The sequence below is a fragment of the Pristiophorus japonicus genome, chromosome 13 (genome assembly GCF_044704955.1).
Source record: "Pristiophorus japonicus isolate sPriJap1 chromosome 13, sPriJap1.hap1, whole genome shotgun sequence".
Taxonomy (NCBI): domain Eukaryota; kingdom Metazoa; phylum Chordata; class Chondrichthyes; family Pristiophoridae; genus Pristiophorus; species Pristiophorus japonicus.
Window position 1 is genome coordinate 169147940 of NC_091989.1, and position 24539 is coordinate 169172478.

The following is a 24539-nucleotide window of genomic DNA, read 5'->3' on the forward strand; positions in this document are numbered from 1 at the left end:
ACAACCATCTTCCTTTGTGCTAGGTTTAACTCCAGCCACTGAAAAGATTTCTCCTGATCTTCATTGACTTCAGTCATTACTTGCTGCATTAAATCAACCATTAATCTCAGCTATGCACACATTAATATAAAGATGGCCAAGTGCATATTTTAACTAAAGAACTGAAAGGGGCCATAAAGACAATACAACAAGCAATAGGATGTGATATGAATTATTAATGATATGAATTATTAAACATAACGTAGCAAGAACAATAAGAAATAACTTAGGATCTGAAAAAGAAATGTGAATAGACTTACATTCTAATTATTAAAAATAACAAAACATTCATAGGAACAGACAACACTGTAACTTAATCATAAGTGGATTTATTTTAATAACTTTTTTGGCACAGTCGTTCGTGACTTTATTAAAAGTGACAGAAAATGTAAAGCTCTTTACTAAATAAAACAGAGTTCCCGTTTATATCTTTCCTCTGAACTGAAGCATGGTTAAACAAAAATCAAAATCGGAGGCATTCGTGAATTAATCTGGTATGGTTAGCCAAAGATCCGGTTCATATACCCAATATTTATTCCCTTGTATATTCATACAGGTGGATCTTGGCAAGTTTTCTTAACCCTGAATGTATAGAGAACTAGCTCTTGTGCTAAAGGGCATGGAGATTACACAGATATCACACACCTATTAACAGGAGGCTGACCATCCAGGAACTCACCTTTTACCCGATCTGTACAATGCGGCACATGCGGCAGAGCCTGGTCTCCAGTTGTCTTGGATCCCCTTGCCACTGGACCAAGACCTTGCTCCATCAACCCCGTGTGGCGGCTGGTGTGCAACGGTTACCACACGTTAAAAGAATTGACGCACAGGCATCTTCCACCATTTAAAATGAGTTCATCAGTCACCTGAGTACTCATTTTTAGTGTGGAAGTAGGTCATCCTCGACCCCGAGGGACTGCCTATGATGATGATGATGATGATATTCAACTTAATGCAAGAATTAGAAATTCAGCTCAAAAGGGAAACCTCAGCTCTGCTAAGAGGTATTTATAGCTGGGAACTGCAGTACGATGTGATAAAATTTAACAGAAAGATGAGAAGGAGACGCAGTGGGGTAGAGATTGGCCATCGATGATTGATCCAGATGGAAAATGGGGACAAAAATGACCAATTTCATATGGCTATGTCCTGCACCCGAAGGACACAGGAAAAACATACGGCTCCATATCAGTCTTGGATGACTGTCAGGTGGCCACATTGCATTAGGCCCTTCGCATATGCTAATTTGGGGCCGAACCATAATTTTGGGTCCCCTTCAAGAAATTGGGCCACCCTGAATTGAGCCGGAGCTGAGCTTGCATCCGCTCAGGTTTTGCAGGTGTGGATGCAGCCTACGAACTGGCCACCATCTAGAAGGTCAGTTTAAATGTATTTTAAAAATAATTCATGTGGTGTCAGCACTCCTGCCAGAGACGATCGCCCAACTCTCACTGTCCTCCTTCCCCTGGCACTTGCCCAAGACCCCTCCCAGCAAAGCAAGCTGTCCAGAATTCTGCAATGGGCGAGCTGTTTGTGGAGATGCGGCAGCTCACCTAAATGATTGAAATGAGGCCCAGTTTCAGGCCTCTTAGGTGGGGCATGTCATGCAGCACCGATTCTCAGCCCAAAAACAGACCCAGATGATTTTCTACCCCAGCGACTGGAGTTCCAATGGGCCCAAGTTTCGGGATGCGCCTAAAACGGCACAGCCCAGACCTGGACGCCCGTCTTTCGCGCCAGAAAGTGCGCCTAAAAAAACCTTCCCTATTCTCTGGCTCCCTGCAGGTCTTCTGCAGACGGGCGCAGCGCAGCACGAGCTGTTGGGGGCGGAGCCAGGTCCCTGCGCTGAAAACAGTGCCAGGACCTCTGCACATGCGCGCTACAGTGGGCACGCATGTGCAGTAGCTCCAGGCGCCCAAAACTGTGGGAGGGGCCCGAAGCACGCACCCCCAGCTCTGGCCGAATGGCCTCACTGGGGCTGCGTGAATAAGGCTCCTCCCACGCCCAGCTCCTGCTTCCTCCCTCCCCCTCCTCTCCCCTCTCCCCCTTCTCTCCCCTCCCCCACTTCTACCCCTCTCCCTCCCCCTCTCCCCCCATCTCCCCCTTCCCCCCCCTCTCCCCCTTCTCCCCCTCCCCCTTCTCCCACTCCCCCTCCCCCTCTCCCTTCTCCCCCTCCCCTCGCTGTCAGAAACACAGACACTGACAGACAGAGAGTGAGAGACACATACACAGACAGACAGATAGAGACACTGACAGAGACACACTGGGGGGACCGTCCCAGCACGTTGTTGAAGGACTCCCAGTGCCGCAGTCGGTAAGTAGAAAATGTTTTATTTATTGATTTTTAAAAATTTTTATTTATTTTTTTTGATTGATTTATTGATGTATTTATCATTTATTATTGATGATGGCTCTTTATTTGTAAAACTGAAGTGTTTAATGTTTGTAAACATCCCTTTAAACCCCCCCTCCCCCCCCCCCATTCCCTACGCCTGATTTGTAACCTACGCCTGATTTTCTAAAGTGTAGACAAGGTTTTTTCGAACATACAAAAATCTTCACTTATTCCATTCTAAATTAGTTTGGAGTAAGTTTTCACTGCCGAAACTTTGAAAACAGGGGTAAGTGGCCGGACACGCCCCCTTTTGAAAAAAAAATTCTGTTCCAAAGTGAAACTGTTCTAACTGACTAGAACTGGAGCAAACTAAATGCCGAGAATTTGAATTTCTAAGATTCTCCGTTCTACACCAGTTGCTCCAAAAAATCAGGAGCAACTGAGGCCAAAACTTGGGCCCAATGTGTGAGCAAGGATGTGAATTTGAATTTGTGATTCTCTACACAATGAGCTCTTGATCTTCCCATGTGCAGTTCAAGACATCTTCATGTGCCATCAAGGGCAAACACTAAGCAGAAGCAAGGTGCTTATATATATCAAGGCAGGAAAAATCTGATGGTTACTCAACTCATTGCAGATCTCTTAACCACTAGTTACAAAGTGCAGCAGCAAAGAAAGGCCTGTGATACCAGAACTTTCAGAGCCAGAGAAGGTGTGTAGCATAAGGGTACCTCAGACAAAGGAAGAGAAGCAAAATAAAATAATAAAAAATAAAAATAAGTGAAGAGGTACAATATTACAAAATGTAGTCTTATTATTGTGACCTTCTAGAGACTGGAAAAGTAATTGTCATTCAGGTTCATGATGGTAAGCTTAGAATATTCTATCAACTTTAATGGAGTTACATTATGGGTCAAATGTCTGCTGCAAAGGTTTTTTTATATGAAAGATCCAGTATAAAGTTACACAGAATTTCTACAAGGAAACAGGAGCCTCTAAAAACAAATATAACTTGATTATTAGTGCTAATGATTTGTTAGATTATTAAAGAAGTCATGTACGTTGCTGGATTGAATAGATACCAAATACATCTTAAAAACAAAGCAAGTGTTTGCCAGCTTTTTAGGTATGGAAGAGATTTTATCTCCCCTAATGCCCCCTATATTATCGACTAATAATCTGTATGCTTTTTAAAAAAGCATTGTCATGTTGACACTGTTCTTCTCCATAATAATTTGATTTCAAGTTTATAGTCTATCTGGACTGTACGCTGGCATTATCATAGATTTTACAGCACAGAAGGAGGCTATTTGGCCCATCGTGCCTGTGTCAGCTCTTTGAAAGAGCTATCCAATTAGTCCCACTCCCCTGCTCTTTCCCCAAAGCCCTTCAATTTTTTCTTTTCAAATATATATCCAATTCCCTTTTGAAAGTACGTGTTGAATCTGCTTTCACCACCCATTCAGGCAGTACATTCCAGACCATAACAACACACTGTGTTAAAAAAAAAATGCTCCTTATCTCCCTGCTGGTTCTTATGCCAAATTATACTGATTTACCTGGAAATTGCCCGAACCCTTTGGAACCTGACAGCTGACGCCACACCTTCTAGACACAATCAGTGTTTTCAGACCCTTCAACTTTCTGCACAAATCCTTTTTCTGCGTTGAGAATTACAATGTCACCTATAGAAAGGAAAAAAAATCTATTTTTAAAGTGCACTGGAAAATACAACTTCATACATATGGATACAACTTATCATTTCTCCAAAATTTGACAAGAAATAAAAATTAGAAATGGAATTCAAGTTATATGTAGATGTGCTTATTTTCTCTTTCAGATTTGAAACAAACAACCAGACTGTGTACAAGTGAAGCATATTGGTCATAAGTACAAATCTACTGTTCTCCATCTGTGTTCATTTCACTTCAATTTACCCGCGAGTGGGTAAACTAGCCCAAGAACTAAGACCAATTCTGTATGAGTAGAGAAATGGATTGATGAACCTATTCCTTCAGATATGTGACTATGTAAACAGTTTATTATAAATATATGCAAATTACTGGGAACACTCATGCCGCTCAAGCTGTATGGACCACTGTTATTGCTCCAAAGATCATTGCAGCACTGAGCATCTGCAAGCACACACTCACTGTGCTCAGTATGCACATTAGTTCTTCCAACCACATGCGTCCAGTTACTCTAGGTCACAGGTTTAGAGTCATGCTGGTAAGTAAACAGAATCATCCAGCGTTGTACAGTACGTACCTTACCTGAACAGGTTTGTTGCATGCGCACAGCTCACAATGCACGGTAACCCGTATTCCCGTGCAACTACAGCATCTGTGAAGAACAGAACACAAAACCGTGATCAGTGGGAACGGGTTTGTATAGGTGTGCAGGTATCTGCACTTGACAGTGACAGCACTTAGAAATTAAACAACGTCGAGCATTTCCAGGTTAGATTACAGAATATACACTTGTGACAGGCTGATATTTTCTATATAATCGATGTTATGAGTGTGAATGGCACAGGCTGGCTTGAGAATAGCAACTGTACTTTTACACTTCTGTCTCTGACTACAGCAACAACAACAACTTGTATTTAACGTAATGAAAAGACCAAAGGCACTTTACAGGAGTATTATGCGATAAAAATTTGATACCAAGCCGCATAAGTAGAAATGAACATTTTAAGGAGCTTGAAGGAGGAAAGAGAGGCGGAGAGGTTTAGGCAGGGCAATCCAGAGCTTAGGGCCTAGGCAACAGAAGGCACGGCCACCAATGGCTGAGCGATTATAATCAGGGATGCCCAGGAGGGAAGAATTAGAGGAGCGTAGACATCTCGGGGCGGGGGGGGGGGGGGTGGCCTGGAGGAGATTAGAAATAGGGAGGGGCGAGGCAATGGAGGAATTTGAAAACAAGAATGAGAATTTTGAAATAAACTAAACTATGGCCAAAAAGGTTCTTCTTATGCCATTCAGTATTTTGTTTTCTTATAATGGCAGCACTTATCCTTGTAATTATGAATATTTATTATTTGGCATTAGTATTTATTAATAAATTAATATATACACCTTTCTCGTCTTTGTTCATATGCTTCCTCTTTTAGATACCATCTGGAATCAAGAGATCAGGTTCCATATGTATGCTGGTGACTCTTGGCTTTAGTTGATCATTTCTCTATCTCCCTGCCTGACACGAAGGGCTGGGTTTTCCTCTGGGGTGGTTTTACCACTCATGATGGATCAGGGCGTTATTACTAGCCACCACCCCGACCCTGGGGTTGGGGGGTCATTACACATGATTCCAGCAGTGACTCTGCTCAGCAGGTGGAGCCTGCCACATTTTCACTGCTCCAATGCCGCGATACCCATCGATTTCTGGCAGTATACCAGAAAAATATTCACAATTAACTCCAAACTAATGTTGGTAAAATCGAAGCCATCCTTTTTGACTCCCATAAACTCCTTTGTGCCTCCGTCTCAAATTCTAGTAACCTCCATGTCAGCTCAGCTTGAGTCTGGTGGTGTGGAACTTCGATGTGCAGTGTGACCGAGAGCTCAGTTTCCTCTGGTGTCAGTCAGTGGGTAGCACACTCGCCTCTGAGTCAGAAGGTTGTGGGTTCAAGTCCCACTCCAGGGACTTGAGCACATAAATCTAGGCTGACACTCCAGTGCAGTGCTGAGGGAGCGCTGCACTGTCGGGGGTGCCGTCTTTCGGATGAGACGTTAAACCAAGAACGTCTGCTCTCTCAGGTGGACGTAAAAGATCCCATGGCACTATTTCGAAGAAGAGCAGGGGAGTTATCCCTGGTGTCCGGGCCAATATTTATCCCTCAATCATAATAAAAACAGATTATCTGGTCATTGTCACATTGCTGTTTGTGGGAGCTTGCTGGTGCAAAATTGGTTGCTCGTTTCCCACATTACAACAGTTTCACACCTTACACTTCAAAAAGTACTTAATTGGCTGTAAAGTGCTTTGAGACGTCCGGTGGTCATGAAAGGTGATATATAAATGCAAGTCTTTCTTTTCCTGTATAGTCATTATGTCACTAAGATAGCATACTTCCACCTTCATAATGTTCTTTATCTTTGCCCCAATGATTGTCACCAAGACTCTAATTCATACCTCTACTACTGCAAGACGACTTTTACAGTGCTCTCCTGGTTTATCTGCTCACTTCCACCCAAGCCACAACTCATCCTAACTCTCACCAATCATGTTATTAGCCACTGAAAGCCTTGTACAGCACTACCCTGACCATTGCCAGATGCCTTTAGCGCCCTGTGTCGCTATGAATCAACTTCAAGATCCTTATCTTAACAGTTAAATGGCTCCAAAGCCTTACCCTAGTCACAGTGCTACCCCAGCACCGTATGTCCCTGCTTGCACATTCGCTTATAAGAAACATAAGAAACAGGAGCAGGAGTAGGCCATACAGCCCCTTGAGCCTGCTGCACCATTCAGTATCATGGCTGGACATTTACATTAACTCCACTTTCCTGCCCTGTCCCTTGATTACTTTAGTGGCCAAAAACCAGTCTGAAACTATCTAAAACATGTCTATCCCATGTTCCCTATTGTACCGGTATGCTCCTTTTGCCATTTTATTCCTGCCTTCTGGAATCCCCTGCCAATATCCCTTTAGCTCATTTCTTCCCACTCCACGTTTAAAAGTCTAGTAAAGATGTTTCTCTTCAGCTGCTTTTGAGCTTTGCCCTTTAAATCCATCCTGTCACTCTGTTGTGTATGCATGCCTGCTTACTGTGTGATGTCTGTAACACTGTTATGCCACACTGAATGTACCCTTATACAGTACACACCTGACCTGGACACCAGAGGGTGCTGCAACTGGAGACCTAAGGGTTGCCTGCACATTGCAGGTAACCCAGTATAAAAAGGAACTCACAGCTTGTTGTCCTCACTCAGGAGCTGCAAATAAAGGACTACAGGTCTACATAGTTTAAGTATCATACCCTGCCTTGTGGAGTCATTACTAAAGGTGCCTACATACACTACAACTGGCGACGGGAATACGAGGTCACGAACCACAAGCTCAGCATGTCGAATCTCAGCATCTTTCAGCAATTTACCGATGGGGAAGATTGGGATGATTTTGTAGAAAGATTGGAACACTCAAGGAGACTGGCTGCACTGTGCGACTTTGGCGACCACCTAAATGAAACACTAAGGGACTCTAAACTGATGAGAGCAGTGAACTGCATTGATACTTCTAAGGGCAGAAACGCTGCCCCGAGTCCCGCAACCCTGAGTCCACCACATGGGGCAAACTGGCTAGCCCCGTGCTGGCGCTGTGGAGGAAACCACAGAGCTCACCAGTGCTGCTACAAAGACTATGCATGCAAAGAGAAAAGGAACCTTCAAAGGATGAGCAGAAAAAGCTTTACTCACCGCATCTCTGATGAGTTGGCTGATCACCGGGGCTCTGACACAGATGAAGTTGAAGTTGCTCAACCCTTGGAAGAAGTATGGAACTCATACCTGCTCCACCGAAAGTTCTCCGTGGATGATGGAAGTGGACATCGACGGGGTCCCAATTTATATGGAGATCGACACAGGGATGAACCAGTCTGTGATGAGCCAAATGACCTTTGAAAAAATTTTGATAAATCCTGTCACTCGACCAAAACTGTCTGCTGTCCAGGTGAAGCTGCTCACCTATACCAAAGGTAAAATCCAAATCGTTGGCAGCGTAGACGTCCAGGTCCCCCAGGACGTCGTGTTGAACAAACTCCCCCTGTGGATTGTAGCTGGCGACGGTCCCACACTGTTGGGCAGGAATTGGATAAACGCAGTCCACACCAGGCGAAGTGGCCCTGTGGAAGAAAGGATCACCACAGCCCACCTGCAGGAAAGCCAGGAAATGGCTGCAGCACCAGCACCATGAGGAGAAAAACGTGTAATCAAAATGGCCGCTGCCATGCCATGAGTGAGCATGGAGGAGCATCACGTGACACTGAGCGGCCAATCGGATTTGAAGGCTCCCTTAAAGGAGACCTGTAACCAAAGAAATTTGAAGGGGAAGTTTCAACTATTTGAGTACACGGACTTTAAAGCTAAAGATGTGATTAAAGGGTGCAAGTATGAAAATGTATGCAATGTAACCATGAATTGTGATGCTGGTTTAACTAATGTGACTAATGAGATGAATGCAGGTGTCAGTAAGTTTAAGAACAAGTTTATTATGCTTAACAATAATGATAGAGAATGTGAAATGCCTAATGTAACCATGTCTGTTGAAACCAGGACACCCAAAAGTGATGCAAATGCTAGAATGTATAATGCAGGCTTGACTATGTATGATCAGAGCCAAGGTGTCATGTATACCGGTAGGACACTGCCAAAGGACATTGGGTCCTACAGGGACCATGCTGATGCCAATGGAATCCCCCTGTGGGAGACCCCCAGGTCCTGCAGGCTACCTGACCATGTAGCCTGGACCTTTGGAACGAATGTGATGCCCCTTGCAGGACACACACAGGCAGTGGGAGCAGACCCACTACAGGGACAGTGGTCAATGGGCAGCCCAGCCACCACCAATGGCAACCTGCACCAGACCAGCCCTACAACCCCTGGCCATCAGGGCCAACACCAGGAGCATGAGGCCAATATCCTCCAGCTTCCCTGGCAAACCCTGGGATGACCTGACCCTCATCCCAATTGGTGGACAAGGAGCCCACTCGGTCTTGTGGCCCTGCCCACCACCCCATAACTACCCACACCACCTACTGCTGCTGTGGTTACTCCTCCCTGAGGGATCCCACAACAGTGACACCCACTTGGTCTGTCTGTGAGGGAGGGGAAACATACGAGGCCAGCCTCAAGCACAGGGGTCACACCTGGCAACCACACAACCCTCACCACAACCTCCCATAGCCCACCACTGATCACCTCCCCTGGGCATGACAATAACGATATGCTTAGGGGGGAGTATTGTTGTGAATGCATGCCTGTTTACTGTGTGATGTCTGTAACACTGTTTTCCACACTGAATGTACCCTTTTACTGTACACACCTTACTTGTACACCAGAGGGTGCTGCTGCTGGAGACCTAAGGGTTACTGCAGGTAACTCAGTATAAAAAGGAACTCTCAGCTTGTTGTCCTCACTCAGGAGCTGCAAATAAAGGACTATAGGTCTACGCAGTTTAAGTTTCATACCCTGCCTCGTGGAGTCATTACTAAAGATGCCTACATATACTACACACTCAGTGTCCAATTTCACTTTTTCAATCTATAAAGTGCAAATTATTTTTGTCGGTGCTGTTAAATAAAGTTTTGTTTATGGTTCTTACCATGTGATATTAATCCTCCAATCTCGGTGCCCAGTCCTCACAGCAGGGGGAAGTATGGGCTCGAGCCAATGTCTTTGCTGGTCACAATTAAAATATCACCCTGCTGGATGCAGCCAGCCTCCAGAACCGTTTCCACAACATGCGCTGTTGCTTTCACAATCCCCTGTCTCACTGTCACACCTGTAAAGAAAATAATTTTAGACTTTTGTACCTTCAGATCTTCCCAATCTTGGTGGGAGGTTTCTCTGATTAATATGAGCATTTTGTGCTGCTCTTTCTGGTTTTAAAAGAAGTGAATAGAAAGATTAACACTTAAACAATGAAGGGAAAAGTCATGAGGCGATTCCCTGCGAGGGGGAAAGAATGACCCATGGTCTTGGTCACTCCTGCATTGGTGACGAGGCAGCCTGATCCTGGCGGAACCTGGATGATTCAAATATTTATGCTGCACGCACAACTTGAGCCTTGCATACGAGGGTTAGGTAGAGAGGCCTGTAAAACTGGCAGCATGCAGCCCTTAAAGGGTTGCTATTGCACATTAAAGGGATTTCAGCCTGATTGGGGAAGGGTGGACAAAAGTGCCTGCCGCCCTTACAAAGGATGAAAAAAAGTTTTCAAATATTTATCAGCTTCTCTAAAGGTGGCATGGGCAGGGTTGAAGAAGTGGCAGACAAAGGAAGCTGAAAGCGAAGAATGTGGAGGCATGAAATACAGTCTATGGACAAGTGGTGGAATGATGCAGCCTCCAATCCTATGTTTGGTGGCAGATTAAATTAGTTTGAGTTGCATGAGGCATGTATTTTTTCACTGTTCACCATTCCAAGACACCTTCCTCAGAAGCCAGTAGTGTACCTCACCTGGCAGGAGATAGTGGCCAGAATGATGCTGTCTATAGTAGCTGGAAACAAATGCAGGAGGAGACAGCACACTTTAAAAAAATCTGCTAGAGTACGACTAACCAACTATGTAACAGGAAGATGGCACATGTCACAAAATGCTTACTGCTCTCCCATGCCAGGCATGTATAGCTCTTTTATTGCATCTCGTGTGAAACCATACCTCAACTGTCAAAATAGAAACATTGCAACAGGAGCTATTAAGCCCCCTCACGCCTGTTCCGCCATTCAGTGAGATCACGGCTGATCTGTATCATAACTCCATTTACCCGCCTTGGCTCCATGTGACGCATAGCAAAAGCTTTGCCATGCTCACTGTTATATTCGTAATAAAGTATTGTAACTGAGTACTGTAGACGTGAGTAAGTGTGACCTTAGTTCCTTTATTCGAACTCCAGAGTGTTGGTACAGCATGGGAGGCCTGCTTATATACAGTGCTCCCAAGGATCCCTTGGGACTCCAACAGGTACGCCCTCTGGTGGCGGTATAATACTGGTTACATAGGGTTGCATACATAAAACTCACAGTTTCCATGGGTTTCCAGTTGGACACATAAGAACAGTCAGTGACCCTCTACTTCATGAAATATACCAATAGACATGTGTGTCACGATCTTCACTGGGAAAGGAGATAAAAGTGTTGACCATGCTGACCTCTACAGCTGTTATTTCTTGATTAATATGTGGCCAGCACAGTATCTGATATTGCAGCTCTGGGTGGGACTGAGCCATAGGCATAAAGGTTGAGAGCTGTGGTGAGCTTGCCAATCACTGATAGCACCATCCCTGTGTTGAATATTGCTGTAGGTGCCCTTGCTGCACATGTTAAATGTCTGCCCTGCTGACCTGGATGAAGCTGAGGTAGTTGTCTTGCACAAATGCAAGGTAGGTATGCCAAGGGCTGCAGAAAGGCCTTGCTGATCTCGCTGGCATACCTTCTTTCATTTTGTATTACCTCCACCATGAAATTGAGGTGCTTTGAAAATGAATTTAAGGGGTGAATAAAAACGGCTCACCAAAATATTTTCCTCTAAATTATTTTCATAAACATTTCTGGAACTATGGAAAGGGTGTGTCACTGATAATGCACTAAAAACCTTCCAAAGGCCAGAAAAGATCTTCTGCTCCCATGGAGCCTCCCTTGTGATCATTCCAAATCAGTGAAAAAGGAAAATCCAAGCACAAATCCCGGGGAATTGTGAGTGGTATTAATTTTTGTATCAAATCTGGGTGCTTCATGAAGCTTACGCATAAAATGGGTACAAGCACTTGAGCTCATGACTTGCAACCTTGGAAGAAAATGGGATCGATCCTCTATCCCAATTCCCCACTCCTCCTGCTCCAGTTATGCTTCTGCTCTCCGAGGACACAGGATCGGTGAGTCGATAGAGCCAGAGAGGTTTACAGCACTGAAGAAGGCCAACCAGCCCATCTATCAAAACCCTTCATAATTTAAACATATTTACTACTTATCTTAGCCTTCTTTGTTCCAGTGGAATAGTCCGAGCATCTCATAACTATAGTTTACCACTCTGGCAGCAGCATGGTAAATCTACACTGTACGCACTATATAGCTTTAAAGTCCTATCTCTAATGGGGCTCCAAAAACTGTACACGCAAAACTATCTGTGGCCAAAACAATGTTTTGTAAGAATATATTGCTAAGAATGTACATATTTTACTCTTGAACCCTAAGCTTCTATTTATAAAAGACAACATTCTTTTGATCTTTTTATGTCTTTACCTGTACTTGCAGTTTTCGGGAATTATATATTTGATTTTAAAGGTTACTCTTCAGTGTCTTTCCATCAAGTGTAAACTCACATTCCTATTTTTTCTCATTACCTGCAAAACTACACACTTATCCACATTAAATTAAATCTGTAACCTATCTGCCCATTCTTATACCCTGTCTCTGTCTTCCTGAAGTCTTTGAAATCTACCTCACCATTTTTCCAAAGCTCCTACTTTGTGTTATCAGCTAATTTTGAGATTGTATATGCAAGTCCAAATCACTTCTATATACAGGGAACAGAAGCAAATCCAGCACCGACGCTGGTGAACAGCACCTCGAAGCTTTCTACAATCGAAACAAAATGTATATACTTTTTTCTCTATTTGTAAACCAACTTTTTATCCATGCTGCTACTTTTCTTTTATACCATATGCCTAAATTTGCTAACTAGCATCTTATGAGACACCTTATTAAATTCCTTCTGAAAATTTATATGCATGGCATCTTTTGCATTCCCTTTATCTGGCCACTTCTGCAAAAAGATCGATTAAATTTGTCAAATGCGACTTTCCTATAACAGATCCTTGATGGCTATTCTTGATTAATCCATGCAGTTCTACATTCTTACCGATTTTAGTTTTGTCCTTTAGCTTCTTTCACTAATGGGAAGCTTCTGTAGTTCTTATACCTCCTTGTGTGGTATCTGCATACCTGTCAGTGTGAGACCTGCTGCACTGTCCCCAATGGCTCCTCTCTGACTGTGGTCGATAGGAACAGGATTGCCATTGTTCATCTCCATGAACTTTAAAAGCATTCGCTTTCCCAGCAGTCTTCTTCGACGCCGATCTCTGTATAAAGCATTAAAATGTTAAAAGGGCAACGGCGTATTATTTGCTTTTCAGGAAGATAGATACTGTGTATAGACCCTTTAACTTCATAAAAAGTAAATGACATGGGGAAATTGTGTTCAAACTGCACTTGAAATTATACTGTTTAGGCTAGAGTTCAGGTTTCTGCTAAAATCCATTTGCATAATCGCAAATGTAAAATCTTCCATGTACCAATTTGAAGAGCCTTCCCGAACTAGCGGAATCTTGCAATTTCAACCTAGGGGCATGACCAGTTTTGCAGATGGGGCCTAATCCGGGTGAACTGAATCATGAAAAAGTGTAAAAGATCATGGAAAACATGGACATAAGTGGTTTTGGCCGTAACTCATGTTTCAAATTCGCCAATATTTTGTGCTGGAAACAAGCAGAAACTCGAAGCCAATATTTAAAATAAAACTCGTCTCGAATTTCTGCATGGTTTCTCCCAATCCCCCGCAACCCCCCAGCGGAAAAGTGGAAAGTCTGGGAAAACGGAAGAATCGGTGGTTCCCCACATTTCTCTAGGGTTTCTTCTGAAGTTTAGGAGCAAGTTCGGGCGAACTTCTGCAGAAATTCTACTCTACTAAATCTATTCATAAATTTAAATTTTGTTAACTAACATGAAAGAGGTACATTATTAATTGCTTTTATTAATAAATTCAATTAACACTTCGTTGGATTTGTTTAATGAGTATGCGAACAATGACGGACCCACAGATCCATCCATCCTGTCCCACACAACTGAGATGCCTTGTGCATCACAATAGATACACGCTCCACCCCACCTGAAAGCCAAAAAAAGCAGATAAGACCTGGGGGCCAAAATTCAATACCGCTGGAAAGCTGGTGCTCCTCCTACCTTTTTGTGGCCATTAGCAGCAAAAATTTTTCGTGGCTGGGCCACCCCATATTCAGCTCCAAAAGTGAACAAATGGGTTCCAGCGCTAATGAACCCTTCCAAACTGGATTTTTCAGCAGTGTGGCTTTCTTAGTTTGAGCATTATCACCACTGAGAAATTCTGGCTGGTGCAAGAGGTGGAGATCCAACAGGTTTATTGATCTGGAGCGGGAGTTACTGATGGACGGCATGGAGGACAGACGAAGAATACTGTTTCCTGATGTGGGGAGACCTGGCAGACCACCAGTACATAATGCATGGAGGGAGATTGCAGGGGAGGTGTCAGGCACCTCCATATATGTGAGGACGCACCCTCCCAGGAGGGTGCTGGCCAGTCTGCCCCCGGCCCTTCCAGACCCAGAGGTGTTCCAGGGCGTCCTAGAAGTACAGCTGTAGGTCCCAGACAACAACCACAGCAGCCTTCCCAGACCCATGATGCAGCCACAGGGATGACAGTTAAGTGTAGTGTTCGGGTAGTCACGCAAAACAGGAGTTATAGTGAGATGCACAGGGGTAAAAAATGATTACAGTATATTGTTCTTTATGGTCTATTTTTGCAGTGATTTGGATAATTGGATAAATCTTTATTTTTGGCACATACATCTGGCCAGGTGTTTCATCTGGGAGTGGGCAATTCTGCATTAAGGCACTCATTGCAATGGCCATTGAAAGTGGGAGCTGAAAGGTCATGTGTGGATGGGATTATCTGAAGCGAGCAGCAATGAGATGCAGCTCCATCTCCCTTCCAGGGCTGCGATGGGGACGACACCTCCTGGATCTGGAGCGACAGGGATCCTCCTCCTCCTCCTCCTGCACCTCCTCCTACTCCGCCTCCTCAGATGGTAATGCTGGCTCGACCTCCAGCAGCTGTCCCCTCATGATGGCCAGGTTGTGCAGCATGCTTTTGAGCAGGTGTACCAGGTGTCGCTCTCCCAACACTCCTCCCATCCTCAGGGTGAACCCTGCCAAGCAGGTCTCTGCAGCCCACAGGACTCCACTGAAGAAGTTGTACAAAAGTACAGGGGTATGTGCAAACCTCTGAGCAGCACTCAGCAGGTTTAATGGAGCCAAAACAATTAATAAAACTAATAATTAATGAAAGTGAAAGATTACGGCGATGGCTAGTAGCTTTTATTAAGAGTTATATACAAAAGAAGGCATTTCCAAATTGCTGATGGAGAAGAACATAAGAACGTAAGAAATAGGAACAGGAGTAAGCCATACTGCCCCTCGAGCGTGCTCTGCCATTCAAAAAGATCAAGGCTGATCTGATCATGGACTCAGCTCCACTTCCCCGCCACTTCCCATAACCCCTTATCCCCTTATCGTTTAAGAAACTGTCTATTTCCGTCTTAAATTTATTCAATATCCCAGCTTCCACAGCTCTCTGAGGCAGCGAATTCCACAGATTTACAACCCTCTGAGAGAAGACATTTCTCCTCATCTCTGTTTTAAATAGGCAGCCCCTTATTCTAAGATCATGCCCTCTAGTTCTAGTCTCCCTCATGTGGAAACATCCTCTCTGCATCCACTTTGTCAAGCCTCCTCATAATCTTATACATTTCAATAAGATCACCTCTCATTCTTCTGAATTCCAATGAGTAGAGGCTCAACCTACTCAACCGTTCCTCATAAGTCAACCCCCTCATCCCTGGGATCAACCTAGTGAACCTTCTCTGAATTGCCTCCAAAGCAAGTACATCCTTTTGTAAATATGGAAACCAAAACTGCATGCAGTATTCCAGGTGTGGCCTCACCAATACCTTATATAGCTGTCACAAGACTTCCCTGCTTTTATATTCCATCCCTTTTGCAATAAAGGCCAATATACCATTGGCCTTCCTGATCACTTGCTGTACCTGCATACTAACCTTTTGTGTTTCATGCACAAGTACCCCCAGGTCCCGCTGTACTGCGGCACTTTGGAATCTTTCTCCATTTAATTAACAACTTGCTCTTTGATTTTTTTTCTGCCAAAGTGCATGACCTCACACTTTCCAATATAATACTCCATCTGCCAAATGTTTGCCCACTCACTTAGCCTGTCTATGTCCTTTTGCAGATTTTTTGTGTCCTCCTCACACATTGCTTTTCCTCCCATCTTTATATCGTCAGCAAACTTGGCTACGTTATACTCAGTCCCTTCTTCCAAGTCGTTAATATAGATTGTAAATAGTTGGGGTCCAAGCACTGATCACTGCGGCACACCACTAGTTACTGGTTGCCAACCATTTATTCCGACTCTCTGTGCTCTGTTAGTTGGCCAACAGGTTAATGCTTCTATTGAAGAGGATTTAAAGGAGGATGAGAGAAGCATGTGTGACAAAGAAGTAGGATTAGCGGAAATAAAAGTAGTAATAAGTGGAATCGGGTGGGGGGGGCGGGGAAGCCCTGGGTCCGATGGACTAAGTGCAGAATTTTATAATGAATTTTTAGAGATTTTAAGTCCATTGGTCATAAAGGTTTTTAAGGAGATTAATACTGAGGAAAGCCTGGCCCCATCGGTGAGCAGTGGTATCATAAGCTTAGCTTATAAAAATAAAGGGGATAGAAGGGATTTGAAGAATTCGAGGCCCATCATATTATTAAATGTGGATTATAAGATCTTGGCGAGGGCTATGCCAAATCGTATGAAGGAGGTGATACCACATATAGTTTCACCCTCTCAGTCCTGTGGAGTCATAGGCTGGGACATCGCTGACTCTGTGGTCTCAATCCAAGATGCGACAGAACTCATGGAAGAAAATGGGAGGGAAGCTTATGTGCTAAAGATGGACCAAGAGAAAGCCTTTGATAGAGTCTCTCATGGGTTTTTATTGATGGTTTTGGAAGCATTTGGTTTTGGGGAAAATTGAATTGAATGGATATGGATTTTTTATTCAAACACATTTATCCAAGTATTTTCCAATATAGAGATCAGTGAGATAGAGTTGTCCCCTGTCCCCACTGTTGTACACATTGGTAGCAGAACCATTAGGTTACAGGATGCGAAAGGAACAAGGTGTAGTTTGGATTGCGGTTCCCAGTTCCGGGCAGATGTCGGTAATACACCAATATGCAGATGACACGTCCTTAATGTTGAGAGATGGAGAGTCAGTGAGGAAAGCTATGGGAGTAATGGAGGAGTATTGTAGAGTTCATGAGCCAGAATAAATTAGAGTAAGTCCCAATGCCTGATTGTGGGAAGGAGTAGGGAGAAGTGGTTGGAGGTAAGCCCTTTTAAGGTGATGGAGGTTTTAGAAGGTTTTAGAAGTTTTGGGGGTGCACATGGGGTGCAAGGAGGATAGGAATGAAGTGGATCAACTAAATTGAAAATTAAAAAGATTTTGGGAAGATGGGAAAGGAGGTTGAAAGTGCAAGGAAGAGCGACAGTGGTGTCAGCTTTCCTGCTATCTAAACTCTGGTACTTATTGATGGTGGAAAATATTCCTGAGTGGGCAGAAAAGTCTATCCAAGAGGCTTGTGTAAAGTTTTTATGGGAAGGGAAACCAGCCTTGGTTGCTTACAATACCATCATTGGACAACAAGATCGGGGAGGACTCAATTTCCCAGATATTGATTTGAAGAAAAAATTCTTTTGAATTAAATGGGTGAAGAGATTTATTCAGAAGTCAAATACAAGTTTTTGGAAGAGTTGTTTCCAGCATTTTTTTTTATTAAGTGGGATAAGAGGACAGGGAATATTTTATATGGAACACAACAAAATGTTTTTGAAATCGATTAAACCTCTCCCTAGGTCTTATAAGGGGGTTGTAGACACTTGGGCCCAATTTTTTTTAAAGTGTGCAGTTTATGCCCAGTTAGGACAGTCCTTATTTTTGAACAGGTGGATCAACATTGCAGGAGAGGTATTATTTAATCAAGCTTTTATAAAAGCTGGTCATCATCATCGTAGGTCTCCTCTCGGAATCGAGGAAGACTTGCTTCCACTTTTAAACATGAGTTCTTAGGTGGCTGAACATTCCAATACGAGAACCACAGTCTCTATCACAGATGGGACAGATAGTCGTTGAGGGAAGGGGTGGGTGGGATTGATTTGTCGCACGCTCTTTCCGCTGCCTGCACTTGATTTCTGCATGCTCTCAGCGACGAGACTCGAGGAGCTCAGCGTCCTCCCAGATGCACTTCCTCCACTTATGGCGGTCTTTGGCCAGGGGCTCTCAGGTGTCAGTGGGGATGTTGCACTTTATCAGGGAGGCTTTGAAGATGTCCTTGTAACATTTCCACTGCCCCCCTTTGGCTCGTTTGCCATGAAGGAGTTCCGAGTAGAGCGCTTGCTTTGGGAGTCTCGTGTCTGGCATGCGAACTATGTGGCCTGCCCAGCAAAGCTGGTCAAGTGTGGTCAATGCTTCAATGCTGGGGATGTTGGCCTGGTCGAGGACGCTAATGTTGGTGCGTCTGTCCTCCCAGGGGATTTATAGGATCTTGTGGAGCTATCGTTGGTGGTATTTCTCCAGCAACTTGAGGTGTCTACTGTACATGGTCCATGTTTCTGAGTCATACAGGAGGGCGGGTATTACTTCAGCCCTGTAGACCATGAGCTTGTTGGTTGGTTGTTTGGTTGGTTGGTTGCCGGAAGCGGTAGTGAGGGACATGGTTTGAGAGGAGGATCAGGAGTTAGAGGAAAAAGCAATTAAGATCATGTATGAGAAGATTGTGAGGGCAATGCCACAGGATTGTATGGACGAAATAAATACGCAAATTTCCAAAGGAGGTATAATGCATTCTGCTTTTCCAAGCTTTATGCTGGAAAAAGGGGAGAAGTTGGTCCAAGGTGACAACTGTAATACTCGAGATTTCTATGGGGTATTTAGAAATGGAGATTTAAGATACCTGCTGGTCAGGAGTTTTGGCAGAATATATACCCACAGCTGGACCTCAACAGGATTTGGAAGTGACTGTGGGCTAATTTTAAATATCCAGAGTGGATTGAACTGGATTTCAAATTGGCTGATAACCCGGATTTTTACCATGATAGTCTTATGTAAGATTGGGTGAGTAGAGGTGGCAACTTGCCCAATATGTGGGACATGGGATGAGACTCTGTCCCATTTACTGGTGTTATGTCCACAGTTAAAGGATTTTAAGTACTATGTTCGACAGTTGTGTGAGGTTTTCTTGCTAGGTGAGGACCGAAGAGCAAGAATGGGAATCCCTTGGGACTCAATTTTGCGATGGGGATTGCAGGAGAGTCTGCTCAAGTCTAGCGGAGCGGCAATTAATTTAATGTTCAGTTTGACTAGATTTGTGATTATGCAAAGAAGGAATGCTCTCTTTTTTAAGGGGAGGAGAATAAACCTAAAAGAGTATTTTAAGTATAAACTAGAATATCATTATAAGGCTCTGTGGATGTTTTATTCAGCAAAGAATTTAAAGATAGTATTTTATGATCAATTTGTAAAGTACAATAGATTATAATATGTTACAGGAGACAAATTAAACTTCAAGTTTTGATGTTAATATGTGTTGGCGGAACGGCTGTGCAGAGGGGCAAAATTGATTTGTATGATACAATGGAATGATCACGATGTTGTAAATGTTCTTAATATTCAATAAATATTAATATCTTTTTTAAAAGTGGGTAGCACACTCGTCTCTGAGTCAGAAGGTTGTGAGTTCAAGTCCCACTCCAGGGACTTGAGCATATAAATTTAGGCTGACGCTCCAATGCGGTACTGAGGGAGTGCTGCACTATCGGAGGTGCTGTCTTTCGGACGAGACGTTAGACCAAGGTGAATGTAAAAGATCCCATGGCACTATTTCGAAGACGAGCAGGAGAGTTATCCCTGGTATCCTGGCCAATATTTATCCCTCAATCAACATAACAAAAACAGATTATCTGGTCATTAACACATTGCTGTTTGTGGGAGCTTGCTGTGTGCAAATTGGCTGCCGAGTTTCCCACATTACAACAGTGAGTACACTTCAAAAAGTACTTCATTGGCTGTAAAGTGCTTTAAGACATCCAGTGGTCATGAAAAGTGCTATATAAATGCAACTCTTTCTTACTTACTTTATCTTTCCATGTCAAATAAATGGAGGCACAGTGGATCATCTCAATGCAAAGGTCTCATGACTACTGCCAGGGAAGTGGGCATTTACCTGCCTGATGCTGTGTACATGGTCACAGCTGAGTTGTATATCGATACAATAGTGGCCCTATGAATATGCAATTATTGTGTGCAGGAGCATGCAGAGCTGCATGAGTGCAGTCAATGGACTTCGGGATATCTTGCCATTTGAAAAGAAAACCTGAGGTCCTTCCTTGCTGTTACCAATTCTCCATGGGGAAAGTGAGGAAAGTGATGATGTTATTAGCTCGGGCAAACAATGAGTCGGTCACCTGCTTGTTATGTCTGTGCAATGTAGAATCACTAGCATTTCTGATGTCCCCTGTCGCAGATTAGAATGAACCTGAGGTGAAAAGGTTCAGGGCTGAAGTGACTTTTGAATGATAAGAAAGTCAAGGGTTATGGGAAGCAGGCAGGGAAGTGGAGTTGAGGCCAAGATCAGATCAGCCATGATCTTATTGAATGGTGGAGCAGGCTTGAGGGGCCAAATGGCCTACTCCTGCTCCTATTTCTTATGTTGTTATGTCTTATGTTGACAGTCATTGATCACGCTGAGCCTGCCAAAGAGTTTGAGTTGAGGTAAGCTTGCAACACGTGACAATTCTGCTTTAGCTTCCCTGCTGAACCAATGGGGGAAATTTTCACCTGAGCCGCCTTTCAGGAAACTGTTGGGATTGGGTGCAATGTTGGTTTTACACTCCATTGAAGTCAATGAAGAGCAATATTGGGCGGGGCGTTAAACCGGGATTCCTGCCCAGCGAGTTAAGTTAAAATGACCTCTAATGCCTCAACATACATTGTTTTTTAGACAAGTCCAGGTAAACCCACCATTGTCTGTATATGTGGGTAATGCTCGGTAGGCACAAGCCTCCTATGTCCTCCAGAATTGCCATTCTTCCTCTTCGTCTTTGTCCAAATGGCACAATGATGAATTCGTATTGGGATATCCAATATCCCAAGGAGTGAATTGCTTGCAAAAATGGGCACACCAAAATCTCTCCCACAACCTCATTCACCCACTCAGATGACCACTAAAAAAATCAACAAAATTTAAAACCACAAATATAATTTGCAGCCCCTTTAAATACCATTATATCAGAAGATGCAGCCTAGAAACTCGAGATGCCACATTTATATGGGAAAAATTAAGAAATTGTGTGCTTCTGCCATTAAAGCCGAAAATGAAGTCAGCAACTAAATGACATCACTTCCCCCGCATTATAATATTATAATAAGTCCCCCACCTGTTTCTGGAGAAGCTCCAGTACATGATGGTATTCCAACTGGAAATACGAATCATGTGCAAACCGGTGGAGATCTGCTGGTCACCGACCTCCACCCATTTCTGAGGTCCATTAAGCTCGTCTGCGTTTATTTCTGGGCTGTAATGGAGGGTAAAAAGTGGGGCCGATGTCTCCTGCCCAAGTGAGTAGTGCCTGAGTTGTACAGAATTGCAGGGGATCTGACAAAGAGGTGCAAACACCTTAAAAGCAGCAGAGAAAATTCAAGTTTTGGTCATCCCAATCCCAAGCAACTTCAAACATACTAGATATTTTGTAGATGTCAAAGAGTAATTGTGGGCATCCTAAGTGAATAAATGGTTTTGCTGCCAACCATTAATCCACGGAAATGAAACTATATAAAACTGCTATGAATATACTCATGTGACTAGGGAATATACTCATGTGACTAGGGAATAAACTCAGTCACTGTATTGAACCTACAGTGCAGAGTAGTGAAGTATTAGTATGAACTAAACATTAGTACATATCCCCTGCACCATAAAGTTAGCCAGTTTCGAATAGGCTCTTTTAAAAACATCAGTCATCTTTTCTTGCATTTGGTACTGCAAAGTGCAGGATAAACCTACAACAGAGATAGAGCTCTGTCACCATATTCCAGCCGTGCTATATTCTAGTGAGGTGTGTGTTGTAGTTTTAACTACTTTTGGATCTCCGAGAGTGATGACTTTATGGAAGCAATGGCTTCTTCTGAAGACTTTTCTACCTTTTTGGCAACAGGCTTGTTGTTCTGTAAAGCTGCCTGGATGGCTGGAATGAGTTTAGTTGGCTCACTGGCCCATGACCTCTCACGCAATACAGCCTACAAGAGAATAAAAACTCAATAAAAGGTATCTGGGAATGTGTGAAACGATTGTGACCAGGAGATTTGCATCTGAAAGCACAATTAGGGTCAGAGAGTGAAGCTTTGAAGCAGCTCAGGTGCCTCCTAACCACTTCTTGACTTTTCTCCCACTCCTGGTGGTGTTCTGCATTACGACCATTGGCTCTTCACCAATGGTCCCTTGAATTATTTTTTGCGCGCGATCCCTCACAGCCACGCATGTGCAGTATCTTCCAGCAACAACAGCTTGTGAGTGACCTCACATGACCTATACATGACTGCACGCCCGCGCACCTTAGAGGGAACATTGCTCTTCACTAAATTTCTGAATGAAAAAAAACACAAAGCTCATGGAAGAACTTTAGGGGCTGAAATTTCCCCTTTTTATAGCCACAGGAGGCGCTACCGGGATGCAGTGACATTTTCGCCCAGACGAGGGGGGTGATAGCATCTCCTGGGAAATTGTCCCAGCGTCCTGGCAGCGCCGCGCCCCGCGATTAGCGACCCGGGCTGGTACATGCATGGCGATGAGTGGAGAAAACACATCAAATTCAGCCAAGAGAGGCAAGATCAAATATTTCTCTCACTGACAGCTATGGGGTCCCAGGTTCCGAAATTCAGCCTCCTGAAAATGCCTCTTACCGCTGGAAAGCCGCGGCCACGTAGCGGAGTCCAAGGGCCGCCGCTCACGAAATTCTCCTCGGTGGTTTTTCCGGCAGTCCCCACTTCTGCCCCGCTGCTGCTGATCGCTCCTAAGTGTGTCATCAAAGTGCGCACCACTGATCTTCCGCACCTCAATCTAAATTCAGCTAAATAAAATCTCTGGGCTGCCGAGTGGCGTCCCTGACAGCTTTTTCCGTGGGTGCACTGTGTTTTCAGTGTGTGCGACATGGTTGTGCGGCGGCCATTCAAGGGGAGGGTGCACTGCTGCGGCCGCTTTTTTTTTGTCAGCCAACTGCCAGGTCGGCCTGACAATTATGCCCCCGGGTTCGGCCGGGCTGCCAACAGGCAGCCTGGCACCCCCTCTTGGCGGGGAGAGGTGATCGAGAGGCAGGTGGTGACCGGAGGTGGAGGCATTCAGGAGGGGACCGTGCGGTGGAGGGTGGGGGGGGAGTCTTTGGGACCGCTATGGAGCCGGTAAATGCACTCCACCCCTCCCAGCTCTACATTCAGGAAAGTATTTTTTTTTTTATAAGTACCTTTTTGCTGGTGGCTGGTGCCAGCTGCATTCAGGTCTGCTCAATTATGGAAAGGGGTTCTGAGACAACTGTTCAGCCCCCTATTTGCATATGCTGAGTGTCTAATGCCAGTTTCAGGCATGAGCCTATATTTCAGCCTTTACCAATATGACGGGCAGCGCAATTCTGATGTGGGATGCGCGCGTGCAAAACGTTTGTCATATCGTGCACTTAGGCACCCGGTTTATGAGAAATAGGAGAAGGAGTGGGCCATTTGGCCCCTCGAGCTTGCTCCGCCATTCAATAAGATCATGGCTGATCTGAGCTTGGCCTCAACTCCACTTCCCTGCCCGTCCCCCATTACCCTTGACTCCCTTATCGTTCAAAAATCTGTCTATCTCCACCTTAAATATATTCAATGACCCAGTCTCCACAGCTATCTGGGGTGGAGAATTCCAAAGATTCATTAGATTACAGGCACCCTCTGATGCCTGTAAAAGGGTGTGGCATCAACAGATTTCTAGACCAATGTTTGAGATACAGTGTAAGATATAATTAATCAGCAAACTTCCAAGCCACAGGTCACGTCACTGATAACTGAAGTAAACATATGCTGGGATGGAGATCTGAACATTTCTTGCATTTAATCAGTCTGATGAAATGTAACAAATCCCAAGGTCTTCCTGGTTTAGGTTGAGGATGGTTGGAATAGAAAGGATTATGAACAGATTTGGTAGAGGTGCTAAAAATTATGATGTGACACGATAGAAACAGACTGTTTCCAGTGATTGAGGGTGCAATGTATTTGCTTCATGGGTTCTTTGCTTAAGAAATCATAGCAACACATTGCTACTAAGAACTAGTTGGTTTATTAGCAAAAAGTTTAACAATCACACAACACATTACCAGCTCATCCACCAGGCCCACAACCACCTGCCTAATCGTTGATACCCGAATCCAATTGGCTGGGGTTTTATGGAGTCCTGTGACTGGCTAAGCCACTCCTAACTCAACAGCTCTACAACAAACTTGTGAGCATCCTCATAGGTGCATACATTACAGAGGGGAAAT

At 44.1% G+C, this 24539-nt stretch overlaps 1 pseudogene; it reads right to left on the reverse strand.

Moving 5' to 3' along the window:
* Positions 1-3985: 3985 nt before the first annotated feature.
* LOC139278220 (uncharacterized) overlaps positions 3986-24539 on the reverse strand; it is a 179140-nt pseudogene continuing 158586 nt past the window's right edge.